At 36.6% G+C, this 19513-nt stretch overlaps 1 protein-coding gene across 1 annotated transcript in view; it reads right to left on the bottom strand.

Moving 5' to 3' along the window:
* The window catches only part of LOC139137307 (uncharacterized), a 622870-nt gene that overhangs the window by 433813 nt on the left and 169544 nt on the right, over positions 1–19513 (bottom strand). The gene's annotated exons all lie outside the window — the stretch shown is intronic.

Genomic DNA, 19513 nt, shown 5'->3' with positions numbered 1-19513 from the left:
AGTAGTCCCTGTGTACCAAAATTTGGATCTCTGGCCCTATTGGTTAGCCTAAAAATAGATATGCGCATAATTAATGAGGTCTGGTCACGTGACATATTTGCAATAGATTTGTATCCCATAGTAGTTCCTATGTACCAAAATTGTGATCTCTAGCCCTATTGGTTAGCCTAGAATTAGATATGCGCATAATTAATGAGGTATGGTCACGTGACATATTTGCAATAGATTTCTATCCCATAGTAGTCCCTGTGTACCAAAATTTGGATCTCTAGCCCTATTGGTTAGTTAGCCTAGAATTAGATATGCGCATAATTAATGAGGTCTTGTCACGTGACATATTTGCAATAGATTTCTATCCCATAGTAGTCCCTGTGTACCAAAATTCGGATCTCTAGCCCTATTGGTTAGCCTAAAATTAGATATGCGCATAATTAATGAGGTCTGGTCACGTGACATATTTGCAATAGATTTCTATCCCATAGTAGTCCCTGTGTACCAAAATTCGGATCTCTAGCCCTATTGGTTAGCCTAGAATTAGATATGCGCATAATTAATGAGGTCAAGGTCACGTGACCTGACCCAAAATATTTCGGTGAACATTAACAGCCAATGATCGTCTATGTCGAAAAAGAACCAGACTCCTAGCTCTATTGGCTAGCCTATAGTGGGCATTTGTAAATCTATAGGGGAGGTCAAAGGTCACTGAAAAATATGAAAAATAATACTTTAAAAATCTTCTTCTCATAATCGGCAAGACCTGTTACCTTGATATTTGGCATGAAGGAGCAAGGCTATAAGGTCTAACAAGTGACTGGAGCAGAATTTTGATTTACCACCTTTTATGCAAATGAAGTCAATTTTAAAGTTTATTTTCAAAATGGCCGAAAGGTCACGTGACCTTTTGTTATGGTCATGTGACCAAAAAATTACTTTTGCTGAGTTGTACCTGTGTACCAAATATGAAGTCTCTAGGTGCAACGGTGTTCGCGTGGTAGTTGCAGAAGCGCGACAGAAGAAGAAAAGAAGAATAATAATAATAATAATAATATAAAAAACATAACGATTACAATAGGGTTTCGCACCCATGGTGTCGAAACCCTAATAATAATAATAATAAATATAGCTGCAAGCAGCGATGACCGGGTTTCGACACAAGTAGCAGCATAAGGAGCAAAAGAAAAATTAGATTGTGCGCATAATTAATGAAGTACAGGATGCAGTGTCATTAGGTATCCCATCATACCACATATGAAGTCTGTAGCACTTGTGGTTATCAAGTTGTGGACATATAGGTATATTTAAGGTCAAAGGTCATCGAGGTCACATGACATTTTGTCAAAAAATTTTTATTGCTAAGCTATCCCTATATACCAAAAATCAGACCTCTAGCTCTATTGGCTGGCTCAGAATTAGATATGCGCGTAATTAATTAGGTACAGAATGTGGTGTCATAAGGTCTCCCATCGTACCAAATATGAAAGGTGTAGCCCTTCTGGTTACTTAGTTATGGACATGTACTCATATTTGAGGTCAAAGGTCATCGAGGTCACATGATATTTTGCCAAAAAATTGTAATGCTATGTTATCCCTATATACCAAAAATCAGACCTCTAGCTCTATTGGCTGGCTCAGAATTAGATATGCGCATAATTAATGAGGTACAGGATGTGATGTCATAAGGTCTCCCATCATACCAAATATGAAGGGTCTAGCACTTGGGGTTACTTAGTTATGCCCATATATGTATATATAAGGTCAAAGGTCATGAAGGTCACATTACATTTTGTCAAAAAAATTGTACTGCTAAGTTATCCTATATACCAAAAATCAGACCTCTAGCTCTACTGGCGGGCTCAGAATTAGATATGCGCATAATTAATGAGGTACAGGATGTGATGTCATAAGGTCTCCCATCATACCAAATATGAAGGGTGTAGCACTTGTGGTTACTGAGTTATGAACATATACGTATATTCAAGGTCAAAGGTCATCGAGGTCACATGACATTTTGTCAAAAAAATTGTAATGCTAAGTTATCCCTATATACCAAAAATCAGACCTCTAGCTCTATTGGCTGGCTCAGAATTAGATATGCACATAATTAATGAGGTCTTGTCACGTGACATATTTGCAATAGATTTCTATCCATAGTAGTCCCTGTGTACCGAAATTCGAATCTCTAGCCCTATTGGTTAGCCTAGAATTACATATGCGCATAATTAATGAGGTCTGGTCACGTGACATATTTGCAATAGATTTCTATCCCATAGTAGTCCCTGTGTACCAAAATTCGGATCTCTAGCCCTATTGGTTAGCCTAGAATTAGATATGCGCATAATTAATGAGGTCAAGGTCACGTGACCTGACCAAAATATTTCGGTGAATATTAACAGCCAATGATCGTCTATGTCGAAAAAGAAACCAGACTCCTAGCTCTATTGGCTAGCCTATAATGGGCATTTGTAAATCTATAGGGAGGTCAAAGGTCACTGAAAAATATGAAAAATAATACTTTAAAAATCTTCTTCTCAAAATCGGCAAGACCTGTTACCTTGATATTTGGCATGAAGGAGCAAGGCTATAAGGTCTAAAAAGTGACTGGAGCAGAATTTTGATTTACCACCTTTTATGCAAATGAAGTCAATTTTAAAGTTTTTTTTCAAATGGCCGCCAGATCACGTGACCTATTGTTATGGTCATGTGACCAAAAAATTACTTTTGCTGAGTTGTACCTGTGTACCAAATATGAAGTCTCTAGGTGCAACGGTGTTCGCGTGGTAGTTGCAGAAGCGCGACAGAAGAAGAATAATAATAATAATAATAATAATAATAAAAATAAATAAAATAATAAAAAACATAACGATTACAATAGGGTTTCGCACCAATGGTGTCGAAACCCTAATAAAAAACATAACGATTACAATAGGGTTTCGCACCCATGGTGTCGAAACCCTAATAAAAAACTAACGATTACAATAGGGTTTCGCACCCATGGTGTCGAAACCCTAATAATAAAATAATAATAAAAAACATAACGATTACAATAGGGTTTCGCACCAATGGTGTCGAAACCCTAATAAAAAACAGAACGATTACAAGAGGGTTTCGCACCCATGGTGTCGAAACCCTAAATATAGCTGCAAGCAGCGATTACCGGGTTTCGACACAAGTGGCAGCATTAGAGCAAAAGAAAAATTAGATTGTGCGCATAATTAATGAAGTACAGGATGTGGTGTCATATGGTCTCCCATCATGCCAAATATGACGGATGTAGCACTTGTGGTTACTTAGTTATGGACATATACGTATATTTAAGGTCAAAGGTCATCGGGGTCACATGATATTTTGTCAAAAAAATTGTATTGCTAAGTTATCCCTATATACCAAAAATCAGACCTCTAGCTCTATTGGCTGGCTCAGAATTAGATATGCGCATAATTAATGAGGTACAGGATGTGATGTCATGGGGTCTCCCATCATACCAAATATGAAGGGTGTAGCACTTGTGGTTGCTTAGTTATGGCCATATATATATATATATATATGAGGTCAAAGGTCATCGAGGTCACATGACATTTTGTCAAAAAAATTGTATTGCTAAGTTATCCCTATATACCAAAAATCAGACCTCTAGCTCTATTGGCTGGCTCAGAATTAGATATGCGCATAATTAATGAGGTACAGGATGTGATGTCATAAGGTCTCCCATCATACCAAATATGAAGGGTGTAGCACTTGTGGTTACTTAGTTATGGCCATATATGTATATTTGAGGTCAAAGGTCATCGGGGTCACATGACATTTTGTCAAAAAAATTGTATTGCTAAGTTATACCTATATACTAAAAATCAGACCTCTAGCTCTATTGGCTGGCTCAGAATTAGATATGCGCATAATTAATGAGGTACAGGATGTGATGTCATAAGGTGTCCCATCATACTAAATATGAAGGGTGTAGCACTTGTGGTTACTTAGTTATGGCCATATATGTATATATGAGGTCAAAGGTCATCGAGGTCACATGACATTTTGTCAAAAAAATTGTATTGCTAAGTTATCAGTATATACCAAAAATTAGACCTCTAGCTCTATTGGCTTGCTCAGATAGTTAGATATGCGCATAATTAATGAGGTACAGGATGTGATGTCATAAGGTCTCCCATCATACCAAATATGTAGGGGGGGGCACTTGTGGTTACTTAGTTATTGCCATATATGTATATATGAGGTCAAAGGTCATCGAGGTCACATGACATTTTGTCAAAAAAATTGTATTGCTAAGTTATCAGTATATACCAAAAATTAGACCTCTAGCTCTATTGGCTGGCTCAGAATTAGATATGCGCATAATTAATGAGGTACAGGATGTGGTGTAATAAGGTCTCCCATCATACCAAATATGAAGGCTGTAGCACTTGTGGTTACTTAGTTATGGCCATGTACTCATATTTAGGGTCAAAGGTCATCGAGGTCACATGACATTTTGTCAAAAAATATGTATTGCTAAGTTATCCCTATATACCAAAAATCAGACCTCCAGCTGTATTAGCTGGCTCAGAATTAGATATGTGCATAATAAATGAGTTGCAGGAAGATGCCAAGGTCAAAGGTCAAGGGGAATCCCAAAAATTTTGGAATGCAATTTGGTCCCCTACTGGCCATTGTCCAATAGACGCTTGCTGTCTTGGACTTAAACATAGGCCAGAATAAGCCATTGCCATAGCTTAGCTGCATAGGTATAGGGGAGGTCAAAGGTCACTGAAAAATCAGAAAAATAATACTTTAAAAATCTTCTTCTCAAAATTGGCAACACCTGTGACCTTGATATTTGGCATGAAGGAGCCTAACCCTATGGTCTACAAAAATATAGGACAGAATTTTGATTGGTTAATTTTTATGCAAATGAAGTCAATTTTAAAGTTTATTTTCAAAATGGCCGAAAGGTCACGTGACCTTTTGTTATGGTCATGTGACCAAAAAATTACTTTTGCTGAGTTGTACCTGTGTACCAAATATGAAGTCTCTAGGTGCAACGGTGTTCGCATGGTAGTTGCAAAAGCTCGTCGTAAGAAGAATAATAATAATAATAATAATAAATATAGCTGCAAGCAGCGATGACCGGGTTTCGACACAAGTAGCAGCATTAAGAGCAAAAGAAAAATTAGATTGTGCGCATAATTAATGAAGTACAGGATGCAGTGTCATTAGGTCTCCCATCATACCACATATGAATTCTGTAGCACTTGTGGTTATCAGTTGTAGACATATAGGTATATTCAAGGTCAAAGGTCATCGAGGTCACATGACATTTTGTCAAAAATTTTTTATTGCTAAGCTATCCCTATATACCAAAAATCAGACCTCTAGCCCTATAGACTGGCTCAGAATTAGATATGCGCATAATTAATTAGGTACAGGATGTGGTGTCATAAGGTCTCCCATCATACGAAATATAAAGGGTCTAGCACTTGGGGTTACTTAGTTATGCCCATATATGTATATATAAGGTCGAAGGTCATGAAGGTCACATGACATTTTGTCAAAAAAATTGTACTGCTTAGTTATCCCTATATACCAAAAATCAGACCTCTAGCTCTATTGGCTGGCTCAGAATTAGATATGCGCATAATTAATGAGGTACAGGATGTGATGTCATAAGGTCTCCCATCATACCAAATATGAAGGGTGTACCACTTGTGGTTACTGAGTTATGGACATATACGTATATTCAAGGTCAAAGGTCATCGAGGTCACATGACATTTTGTCAAAAAAAAATTGTAATGCTTAGTTATCCCTATATACCAAAAATCAGACCTCTAGCTCTATTGGCTGGCTCAGAATTAGATATGCGCATAATTAATGAGGTCTAGTCACGTGATATATTTCCAATAGATTTCTATCCCATAGTAGTCCCTGTGTACCAAAATTTGGATCTCTAGCCCTATTGGTTAGCCTAGAATTAGATATGCGCATAATTAATGAGGTCTGGTCACGTGACATATTTGCAATAGATTTCTATCGCATAGTAGTCCCTGTGTACCAAATTCGGATCTCTAGCCCTATTGGTTAGCCTAGAATTAGATATACGCATAATAAATGAGGTCTGGTCCCGTGACATATTTGCAATAGATTTCTATCCCATAGTAGTCCCTGTGTACCAAAATTGGGATCTCTAGCCCTATTGGTTTGCCTAGAATTAGATATGCGCATAATTAATGAGGTCTGGTCACGTGACATATTTGCAATAGATTTCTATCCCATAGTAGTCCCTGTGTACCAAAATTCGGATCTCTAGCCCTATTGGTTAGCCTAGAATTAGATATGCGCATAATTAATGAGGTCTGGTCACGTGACATATTTGCAATAGATTTCTATCGCATAGTAGTCCCTGTGTACCAAAATTCGGATCTCTAGCCCTATTGGTTAGCCTAGAATTAGATATGCGCATAATTAATGAGGTCTGGTCACGTGACATATTTGCAATAGATTTCTATCCCATAGTAGTCCCTGTGTACCAAAATTGGGATCTCTAGCCCTATTGGTTTGTTTAGAATTAGATATGCGCATAATTAATGAGGTCTGGTCACGTGACATATTTGCAATAGATTTCTATCCCATAGTAGTCCCTGTGTACCAAAATTCGGATCTCTAGCCCTATTGGTTAGCTTAGAATTAGATATGCGCATAATTAATGAGTCTGGTCACGTGACATATTTGCAATAGATTTCTATCCCATAGTAGTCCCTGTGTACCAAAATTGGGATCTCTAGCCCTATTGGTTAGCCTAGAATTAGATATGCGCATAATTAATGAGGTCTGGTCACGTGACATATTTGCAATAGATTTCTATCCCATAGTAGTCCCTGTGTACCAAAATTCGGATCTCTAGCCCTATTGGTTAGCCTAGAATTAGATATGCGCATAATTAATGAGGTCTGGTCACGTGACATATTTGCAATAGATTTCTATCCCATAGTAGTCCCTGTGTACCAAAATTCGGATCTCTAGCCCTATTGGTTAGCCTAGAATTAGATATGCGCATAATTAATGAGGTCTGGTCACATGACATATTTGCAATAGATTTCTATCCCATAGTAGTCCCTGTGTACCAAAATTGGATCTCTAGCCCTATTGGTTAGCCTAGAATTAGATATGCGCATAATTAATGAGGTCTGGTCACGTGACATATTTGCAATAGATTTCTATCCCATAGTAGTCCCTGTGTACCAAAATTCGGATCTCTAGCCCTATTGGTTAGCCTAGAATTAGATATGCGCATAATTAATGAGGTCAAGGTCACGTGACCTGACCCAAAATATTTCGGTGAACATTAACAGCCAATGATGGTCTATGTCGAAAAAGAACCAGACTCCTAGCTCTATTGGCTAGCCTATAATGGGCATTTGTAAATCTATAGGGGAGGTCAAAGGTCACTGAAAAATATGAAAAATAATACTTTAAAAATCTTCTTCTCAAAATCGGCAAGACCTGTGACCTTGATATTTGGCATGAAGGGGCCTAACCCTATGGTCTACAAAAATTTAGGACAGAATTTTGATTGGTTAATTTTTATGCAAATGAGGTCAATTTTAAAGTTTATTTTCAAAATGGCCGAAAGGTCACGTGACCTTTTGTTATGGTCATGTGACAAAAAAATTACTTTTGGTGAGTTGTACCTGTGTACCAAATATGAAGTCTCTAGGTGCAACGGTGTTCGCGTGGTAGTTGCAGAAGCTCGTCGCAAGAAGAAGAAGAATAATAATAATAATAATAATAATAAAAAACAGAACGATTACAAGAGGGTTTCGCACCCATGGTGTCGAAACCCTAAATATAGCTGCAAGCAGCGATGACCGGGTTTCGACACAAATGGCAGCATTAGAGCAAAAGAAAAATTAGATCTGCACCTACCTAATGAATAATTGGAACATTTGTTAAAATGCTACTAAAAGTCATCCTTTCAACCTGGTAGTTTTGCATAAAACTTCTATCAAATACTTATGCCAGCGTACCAAATATCAGACCTCTAGCTCTATTGGCTGGCTCAGAATTAGATATGCCCATAATTAATGAGGTACAGGATGTGATGTCATAAGGTCTCCCATCATACCAAAAATGAAGGGTGTAGCACTTGTAGTTACTCGTTATGGCAATATATGTATATTGAGGTCAAAGGTCATCGAGGTCACATGACATTTTGTCAAAAAAATTGTATTGCTAAGTTATCCCTATATACCAAAATCAGACCTCTAGCTCTATTGGCTGGCTCAGAATTAGATATGCGCATAATTAATGAGGTACAGGATGTGATGTCATAAGGTCTCCCATCATACCAAATATGAAGGGTGTAGCACTTGGGGTTACTTAGTTATGGCCATATATGTATATTTGAGGTCAAAGGTCATCGAGGTCACATGATATTTTGTCAAAAAATTGTATTGCTAAGTTATCCCTATATACCAAAAATCAGACCTCTAGCTCTATTGGCTGGCTCAGAATTAGATATGCGCATAATTAATGAGGTACAGGATGTGATGTCATAAGGTCTCCCATCATACCAAATATGAAGGGTGTAGCACTTGGGGTTACTTAGTTATGGCCATATATGTATATTTGAGGTCAAAGGTCATCGAGGTCACATGACATTTTGTCAAAAAAATTGTATTGCTAAGTTATCCCTATATACCAAAAATCAGACCTCTAGCTCTATTGGCTGGCTCAGAATTAGATATGCGCATAATTAATGAGGTACAGGATGTGATGTCATAAGGTGTCCCATCATACCAAATATGAAGGGTGTAGCACTTGGGGTTACTTAGTTATGGCCATATATGTATATTTGAGGTCAAAGGTCATCGGGGTCACATGACATTTTGTCAAAAAAATTGTATTGCTAAGTTATCCCTATATACCAAAAATCAGACCTCTAGCTCTATTGGCTGGCTCAGAATTAGATATGCGCATAATTAATGAGGTACAGGATGTGATGTCATAAGGTCTCCCATCATACCAAATATGAAGGGTGTAGCTCTTGTGGTTACTTAGTTATGGCCATATATGTATATTTGAGGTCAAAGGTCATCGAGGTCACATGACATTTTGTCAAAAAATTTGTATTGCTAAGTTATCCCTATATACCAAAAATCAGACCTCTAGCTCTATTGGCTAGCTCAGAATTAGAAATGCGCATAATAAATGAGTTGCAGGAAGATGCGAAGGTCAAAGGTCAAGTTGAATCCCCAAAATTGTGGAGTGCAATTTGGTCCCCTGCTGGCCATGGTCCAATAGACGCTGGCTGTCTTGGACTTTAACATAGGCCAGAATAAGCCATTGCCATAGCTTAGCTGCATAGGTATAGGGGAGGTCAAAGGTCATAGAAAAATCAGAAAAATAATACTTTAAAAATCTTCTTCTCAAAATCGGCAGGACCTGTGACCTTGAAATTTGGCATGAAGGAGCCCAATCCTATGGTCTACAAAAATATAGGACAGAATTTTGATTGGTTTAATCTTTATGCAAATGAAGTCAATTTTAAAGTTTATTTTCAAAATAGCAAAAAGGTCACGTGACCCCTGATTATGGTCATGTGATCAAAAATTTACTTTTGCACACTTCTACCTATGTGCCAAAAATGAAGACTCTAGGTCAAGCGGTTTTAGCTCCAGAGTTCCAAACGTGCGACAGAAGAAGAAAAATAATAAAAAACAGAACGATTACAATAGGGTTTCGCACCCATGGTGTCGAAACCCTAATAATAAAAAACAGAACGATTACAATAGGGTTTCGCACCCATGGTGTCGAAACCCTAATAATAATAATAAAAAACAGAACGATTACTAGAGGGTTTCGCACCCATGGTGTCGAAACCCTAATAAAAAACGGAACGATTACTAGAGGGTTTCGGACCCATGGTCTCGAAACCCTAATAACGGTTTTTGGTATAGTTTTTAGCACTAGGAAACTATCAAGAAGAAACTGTAAGTCCTTGGACATTCATTTTTAAAATTTTTAAATTTTTGATTTTTCTGTATATGACGACTGTTAATGAATGTTAGTCTTCTGAATGATATATTCTCTTTCTAAATATAACATTGAATTCATCTGTGTGTGGCATTTTCGAATTTGTAAGGGTGTTTAACACTCTACAGTGTCAAAGCATGTAATCTGTATTATAATGTTTACTGTTAAAAAAGGGGTGTTCAAAATCTTTAGTTTTTAATTTAGACTGAACCCCCTTCTTATGGATGGGTGCATCTTTATAAGATCCCTTAGATGATAGGCAAGAAGTCATCACACATACCAGCAAATACAATAAACACAACAAAGCTAAAAAACAGAAAAAATGATATGACCGAAATAAAAAATGTCGTAATACACACAAATTGAAACTTAGCACTATTGCAAACAATGTCAGATTCATAAAAACTTTCTGGACACACAAACTCAAAAAATCTGAAAACTGCATTCTTTAGCAAAGACTTACAATTAATCCAAACACAGAATCCGACTATTACACAATACAAAGAAGTACATCTTGAGTCATTTTTCAAGTGTCATTTTTTCCAGTGTCATTTTTCCAGATGTACATGTTTGTTTCGTGTAACAGTTGGATTCTGTTGGGCTAATGAGTTGCTTGAATTAATTTTAAGTCTTTGCTAAGCATACAATTTTCAATTTTTGTGAGTTTGTGTGTGTTGATCAAGTTTTTAAGAGTCTGACATTGTTTGCATCAGTGCTAAGTTTTAATTTGTCTGTATTGTGGCATGTGTTATTTTTGGTCACATTATTTTTTTTTGCGTTGTTATTATCTTTGTTGTGTTTATTGTATTTTGCTGTTATATGTGATGACTTCTTGCCTATCATCTAGGGGGATGTACCAAAGATGCACTCGTCCATAAGGAAGGGGTTCAGTCTAAATTAGAAACTAAAGATTTTGTCCACGACTTTTTTAAAACAGTAAACATTAAAGATTACATGTTTTAACACTGTAGAGTATAAAGCACCAGTCTATAAAAATCACAAATAATGCCGTACACAGATGAATCCAATGTTATATTCAGAAAGAGATTATTATTAGATGACTACATCATTAACGGTTGTCATATTTAGAAAAATCACAAATAATTAAAATTGTAAACGCACATCAACATATACGTATTTTAATCCGTTCGGAAGTCATATATGTAAGTTTACCAAATTTGCTTTAACACTCTTTTCAAAATACAATATATTTATGGGGTATTTTAACCAATTCAGGTATCACAGACACCTATTAAAATAAACTTTTATTCGTAAATGGATCGTTATTGTAGTATTGGATTATGCAAATTAAGGAAATGCCAACGCAAATCATTGCACCTCAAACATCATTTGATCATGCCAAAGAAATATACTTTTAACTTTGAAATCACAGAAATAGCTTGTTTAACCCTTTGACTGCTTAATTTTTTACACCAAAATTTTAATGCGATATTTTACCAATTTCTGTGAACATTTCTGTACATTTTTTAATAATTTTGGACCAAATGGATATCATTTTTCAGCAGCTACAGATTTTAATCAAAATTTTGGCAAAAAGCAGAAAAATTGACTGTGGTACATTTTATAAAGTTGACAAAAATAGACTTTGGCGCTCAAAGGGTTAAAACATGGTATATGACAGAAAATGTCTTCTGTAGGTATGTTGGCCACCATATTGGATTTATGCAAATTAACGAAGTACCTAAGCAAATCATTGCATCTCGAAAACTGCTTGTCTATGCCAAAGATATACACTTTTAACTTCGAAATCTCAGAAATGGCTTGTTTACCCTTTGACTGCTGTAATTTTTTACACCAAAATTTTTAATGCAATATTTTACCAATTTCTGTGAACTTTTCTGTACAGTTTTTTCATAATTTTGGACCAAATGGATATCATATTTCAGCAGCTACATATTTGTATCAAAATTTTGGCAAAAAGAAGAAAAATTGAATGTGGTACATTTTATAAAGTTGACAAAAATAGACTTTGACGCAAAAGGGTTAATACGTGGTATATGACAGAAAATGTCTTTCTGTAGGTATGTTGGCCACCATATTGGATTTATGCAAATTAACGAAGTACCTAAGCAATCATTGCATCTCGAAAACTGCTTGTCTATGCCAAAGATATACACTTTTAACTTCGAAATCACAGAAATGGCTTGTTTACCCTTTGACTGCTGTAATTTTTTACACCAAAATTTTAATGCAATATTTTACCAATTTCTGTGAACTTTTCTGTACAGTTTTTTCATAATTTTGGACCAAATGGATATCATTTTTCAGCAGCTACATTTTTTATCAAAATTTTGGCAAAAAGCAGAAAAATTGACTGTGGTACATTTTATAAAGTTGACAAAAATAGACTTTGGCGCCAAAAGGGTTAATACGTGGTATATGACAGAAAATGTCTTTTGTAGGTATGTTGGCCACCATATTGGAATTATGCAAATTAACAAAGTACCTATGCAAATCATGCATCTCGAAAACTGCTTGTCTATGCCAAAGATATACACTGTTAACTTCGAAATCACAGAAATGGCTTGTTTACCCTTTGACTGCTGTAATTTTTTACACCAAAATTTTTAATGCAATATTTTACCAATTTCTGTGAACTTTTCTGTACAGTTTTTTCATAATTTTGGACCAAATGGATATCATTTTTCAGCAGCTACATATTTTTATCAAAATTTTGGCAAAAAGCAGAAAAATTGACTGTGGTACATTTTATAAAGTTGACAAAAATAGACTTTGGCGCCAAAAGGGTTAATACGTGGTATATGACAGAAAATGTCTTTTGTAGGTATGTTGGCCACCATATTGGAATTATGCAAATTAACAAATTACCTATGCAAATCATAGCATCTCGAAAATCGTTTGTCCATGCCTAAGAAATATACTTTTAACTTTAAAATCACTGAAATAGCTTGTTTAATACGTGGTATATGACCGAAAATGTCTTTTGTAGGAATGTTGGCCGCCATATTGGAATTATGCAAATTAACGGGGTGCCTATATGAAACATTATACCTCGAAAATGATTCCCTGAGCCAAATAACTAGTGTCAGACTTTGAAATCACTGAAATAGCTTGTTTAACATGTGATATATAGCAAATTATGTTATTTTGTTGGATGGTTGGCCGCCATATTTGATTTATGCAAATTAGACATATTTCCCCAAGGTGGATTCGAGTAAACTTTTAATATGTTGTTCTGGGTACCTCATTAAAATGCATTCTGAAGAAAAAATTCTGTTGCAATTTGTGGTGGGTTAGGTGCCAAAATCTCGTAGATTGACTGTTCTGCATTAGCTGTGGTTGCAATGAATGTGTCAGGAATCATGACATCGGGAATTCAGAATTTGCAGGATTATTTGTTAAAATGAATGATAGCAATGGCTGTAAGGTCATGTTGTCTACCCAGGGCACTCACTTTCTGTACTCAATAATATGGTTGATTCATTCCTAACAAACATACGGCAATGGACTACTAACTAATTAACTATTTTACGAGGTATTGTTTGAAATAATAGCCCATAATTAAGTGTCATTTAATCATCAACAGAGGCTGCATACGTTTTTTTCAGAATGTACTGGGTAGCACAGTAGTAAGGGGAGTCTGTGTTGATGATGAGAGATCAGAGGATGGGACAGAGTCACAGGGGACACACTGCATAGCAGTAAAACTTGTGTCATCTACTGCTAAATTTCATGTCTAGTCTATTTACTAAATTTGAAAGATTTTGTGTTACAATCTCAAAGCTTTCAACACTTCTGCATTTAGTTTTTCCCAGTCATTCGCATCAGCAAGGCCATACATGCTTCACTTAACCCTTTGAGAGCTGTAATTTTTTCCCGCCCAAATTTTAGTGTGAAATTTTACCAATTTTTATGAATTTTTCTGTAATTTTTTTATAATTTTGGACCAAATGGACATCACATTTCATTGACTACAGTTTTTTCTCAAAATTTTGGCAAAATTCTGACAAAAAGGGACAGGGGTTTATTATATAAAGGGGACAAAAATAGACTTTGGCGCTCAAAGGGTTAAACTTTGTTAAATTACTTTTGATTATGCGTTTACCATCTAGTTCAGGTGTACAACATTATCAAGAGTAAATTCAAAAAAAAGGAATGAGTTCTGAGGCAATGAATCCACTTTGGAACCTCAAATACAGACAACCCATAAAATGTTTGGTGAGAATTTTGCAAATTGGTCAGTTACTGCAATTTCCAGACAATGAAATTTTTCAATGCACAGTTTCTTCAGCTACTATAATACCAATTTGAAATCAAACAGCACATTTAGTACACTACGTTTGATAATCATAATGTTCAGTTTTGAGGTATGTAACATTTTTCATGAATTACACTAACCACTTTATTCTCATTATTTTTTGGTCTTTTCATAGTTCAAGAAGGTTTTTCATCAGTAGGAAAAGTTTCCTTCAAGCCAGCATTATATTTGCTCACTGTCCAATAGTGAGTTGCCTTGACTGACAGATTGAGAAGTCATTGACCCCTCCCTGGACAGTCTGGAATGTGATTTAACTCAAACTGATACTTGCACCTGTGAAAACACAGCCATATTGGATTTTATTTGAATGTGGACCTGTCTGTCTGTCAGCCAGTGTTGTTGTCTCAAGGAATCAATCAATACAACGGTCTCTACCACTGCTGCTGGAATTCCATTGTGGACTTTCTACCAAAAACAAAACTTGTTTTCGTTCAGTCAGACTTTCCTAATTACCAAATTTCTGCAGTGACCTTTTGTGAACTTTTGAGGCTTCTAAAACAGGTGTGTCGGTCAGTTGTATTCCAGCTATTCTAAGTCAAACTATCTTATTTTAATGTGGACATATCTTTCTATCAGTTTAATTGATATCAGTACATTCAAGTTGCAGTGCCTTAATCCAGGTTGTTCTTGATGAAAAAAAATCATATTGTATCATGTAAAATAATTTACACTTCAGACAAACTGATTTTTCAATATATTTGAGAAACAACAATAGTTTTGCTGGACAACAGATAGTTGAAACAGTAACTCATTAACAAAGGGACCACCACAGTACAGTGACCACAAGGTGGCCATGTGAATTTATCACACTGTCGTAGTTAATTATAATGTTTAGAAGAAGATAATACTCTGGCAATTCTCATCATTCATCTCTTTCTGAGGGTTGCTCTTCAATCAAGGGTTTAGTTTTGTCAGTTTTGTACACTTTCAAGATAAGAAAATACTAAACCAGAAAGCGACAAATGAAAATCATCATGTAAATAAGTTAATTGCCTCCTAATGCGCCCTGTTCTCCTTGATTGGGTTTAATTAAGACAGCTTTAATTAAGCTGTGTTTCAATGCAATGGGCATTAGCTACCAAACTTTACCAAGGTTCTCACTGAACAGTATTTCTACAGCATTTTAAGTATAGCTTCTTAATGATTTCCCTGTCCATGTTTAGTTTCGCACAAGCTCTGTAAGGCATTGGAACATGACTGCTTACTTAACATTAGGATTTCTGAGGCCCTTTTAAGAGGTATAGTTGGTCTGTAAAATAAAACCCATTTTATCCGGAAAACTTCAAAGGCCAATTCATTCTTTGGAGTCAGAGGCTGCATTACAATACTTCTCAGTCTTGCAATTGTTACAGTTTTACTTGAAAGGTTTTAGGTTGATAAAATGACTACCACAAAAGCTAATGCAACCTTAGCTTTACAGGACCGAGGAATCTCTAATGTATGTAGATCGTATGTGTTGAAATGAAATAACCATGGCATCTTCCAATATTGTGTACGGCCAAGTGAAACAGATTGTAACATTCACCACTAGGGGGCGCACTTCCAAGTCGTCAAATTTTTGTGCATGGTATGTTGAACAAAAGGCCTGGTTGAACAATATAGATTATTTCCAGACAATATGGCAATAGCACTGACATAAAATTGACATTCACTCCATCACATGAAGTAGCTGGACTTGAAAAACGGAAATTTGTTATTTCTGAGATTTGATTTGCAAACAATGCCTTAACATCATTTCTATATCGTATAGCTGCAGTGCTGCGTTGTCCTTGGAGGGGATGGGAATTCAGCAAAATGATTCAAGAACCAAACATAACATTTATGCATTTCCTGTCCTTTTAAAAACCATGTTTATGTTACGCAACTAAGATGTAGCTCTTACTTCAAATGAACATTTATTTAACACAAAAAAATGGAATAGCTACTGAATTTTTCCACATTGGATTAAATTGCAGATCATGAATCTACATTCATTCTATTGCATCACTGATTTTCCAATCAATGCATTGCAACATATTTTGTCCCTAAAATAGTTCTCTACTCAGATATGCTTTTCTATTGTCAAGTTCTCATAGATAGATCTTGCATTTCTTCTTGCATTTCATTGCATTGCATTTCTTCTTGGTGATATTGACTGTTTACATGGTGTTTGTTCTTTGTGTTCCTTTGAAAGTTCATCACGGACATCGATTTGTAAATTTGATTTACGGCCACTTAAAGAAAAGACTTTGTTTGCCATCATTGGATTTTTGAAAAACCTACCAGCCAGCCACGGAAAAAAAACAAACACAAACAAAAAAAACGTGTATTGACATATGCTCAGTTTAAATTTGGTTTCTTAAAGAAAAACAATATCTATATTTGCTATAGCCTATCAGCACGTGAATAGCAAACAAAATATTTTATTTAATGTGCCTAAGTTGATGAACAAGCTGCGATTCACAAATGAATACTGCGATGTTACACTTCTAGTATTTGATGGTGTTACATCCCAGTAAAAAGGTCGACTTCAAAATTCAACATATACTTAGCAAGTCTATGTAAGAATTGGACTTAGAGGAAATCAGTTCAAGTACTAGAACTTCCCGATCCTTCCAGCAGAACTTCTGCGAAGCAGGATGACAGAAGGGGAAGTGAAATGCGATGCGCGCCCTCTAAGTTGAAAGGGCACATCACGCATGCCAGCATGGGCAACACCCTTGTCACGGTCCGAGCCCTTGTCTAGAGATTTTGACATGCCGTTCATAAGCTACAGACAGTTTTCAATGGCTTGGTTCAGTGTTATGCTGGCACCTTTTTCCTTTTTCTAAATGACAGACATATCGTTTGAAACTTGAGAGAGTTGAGTGACTCTGAGATGAGCATAAAATTGCCACTTCTTCCATGTACCGTTGCACAGCACGTACACTACAAGTACAATCACTGTACCAGAATATTGTCGAGCAGTGGGCTCGAATGTTCGAAGTTATATCTGCTTGTAGTTCTTCTCTCGGACTCTTTACTCATCTTGTCATGACATAACCGACACTCCTTTTGAATTTCATACAGGCGTCGCGGCAATCTTTGGCAAAAAAAAGACAGCTACCCCACGCCGAATCGACTAAATACCGCCACTCAGACGTGTTACGGAGGAATAACACGCACATATACATCGCTTTTACCATTTTGTTTTCAGATATATCAAACTGCTTGGTATATTATTATTTACCCACCGGTACAATTTCTCGGCACATCGTTCCGAAAGCCAAAAATGGCATCTCTTTCCATTTACACATACAGATGACCGTGCAACGTCTAAGCTGAGGGCACGTTGGTGATGATCATGCCAGGCGCAACCGTTAGTGCTTATGAGAGTTGTTACTATGGTGATGTGTACCATTGTGTGTGGGGGGGGGGGGGGGGGCGCTGAATCCAATATAATTCGGATGGGCCATAGATTGAACGAGAAACGTATGATTTTGGCCATTTAAACCATAACTAGGCTAAGTTTTTCAATTTAGCGGAATTCATCGGGCCTATATTCATTAATATGATCGAAGCTGTAGAGGCCTATTAGCGAAACTGAGTGTCGTCATTGTTTTTTATTGATGTCATGCATTTTGGAAGTTCATGTGATTTCTCGTAGTATGCGCGCCTACATAGTAGCAGAACCCTGAAAAGCTACACTGGATGCTACTACCAACTGAAACGCGGGCATTTTTGTCTTGCGCTCTTCATCTAATTATAAAGCTTCAGATACTTGGCTTGGTGAGAAAATTGGCAGTTCAGTGACGCAATATCAATAAAATTAATAAGCCTGATAATCTGACATATAGATGGCATACTCAAAGCGCGGAAGTTGAAAAATTAAACGCCAATCCTATGAAAAGTAAATATCGTTACCGAAACCACAGTCTCTCCACCCACGGAGGGATTGTTCCGAAACTGTTACAACATCTTTCATTAGCCCAAAGAGTATAAAATATTGGTCCTCGGATTTCTTTAGCAAAGCTGCAAAGAGGGCGAGCTAGTTTGTTTTTATTTCTTTTTTACGAACCAGAAAAATCTCCCACTAGTTATACTGGTGACTTGGAATCTAGATTTTACAACCTATCCACAATAATAGAGGCACAATACACACAGGCAGGGTTGACAGAACATGTTTTTCTGGGAGCGTGTGGAAAAATATGCAAAAGAAAAATGCCTCAACAGTAATAAAAAGGCAGTATCTTTCTAACATCCTCAGGGTGGGTCTAAAATATACGAATTTTCATTTCACTTTCACCCTGCCAACACTGCTAATATATGTTTGTATATCTGTCAATATATGTATACCTCTATCTTACGATTGCAATGAGGAAGTATACATTTGCCACAATTTCAAAGAAACAAATCCAATTTGGCAAAAGTAGAAGCGGCGTTACTCTTCCTGGTCATTGTTCACTTCAGGTTGATCATAAAATCAACAGCGCGCTGTGTGTATGCATGTGACTTGGTCACATATGGCTAAGGACGTACCATGTGAATTATGAGGGTGCTCAGCGTGAATATACATCTCACCTTTCAAAAGTTGGTAAGCATTTTGTCAGTTTACAAAACGTACTACAAAGATATTTATATATTTTTCATATTTTTTTTCTGTTTCTATTTGTTGAAAGTTTTTGCAAATTAAAAGTAACTGTGCCAATATATCCGCCATGCTAGGCTTCGCCTCCCAAGAAAGAATGGTCGATCCCAAAACCACAAGCAAGCTTCGATAGTCATGTTGGTCGTCGTGGGGATGGGAGTTTGGTATGGTGACTGGTAATAAATGAAAATGCATTATCTTGTCAACATCATTTTTTGTTATTTGGAGTTATGCAGCTGATTTTTAGCTCAGCTGGTTGTGGAAGCACAGGCACTCATTGCCCATGGAACCGAGAGTGGTTGAAAGTATATGTGGGATTCCCCATTCGTACGACGGGTTCACACAGACACCCGGGGTGGGACTGACACAACACCATCAAAGGGAACCACAACATAGTTCTCACTTTGCAATGACTATTTATTTCACTTTCGATCCGTACGTGTAACACTTACATGCAACGGTCGATCCCAGAAATCATCAGTTACCGTCAGGCCTTTGCCATCAATATCCCCCGGCAGGGATCGTCCCTGCAACATGATGATCAAACATGACTAATTTCCGGACAAAGAAGAAATGGGCGTTCATA

Source organism: Ptychodera flava, chromosome 1 (assembly GCF_041260155.1).
Source record: "Ptychodera flava strain L36383 chromosome 1, AS_Pfla_20210202, whole genome shotgun sequence".
Taxonomy (NCBI): domain Eukaryota; kingdom Metazoa; phylum Hemichordata; class Enteropneusta; family Ptychoderidae; genus Ptychodera; species Ptychodera flava.
This window is presented reverse-complemented; position numbering and strand designations above follow the sequence as displayed.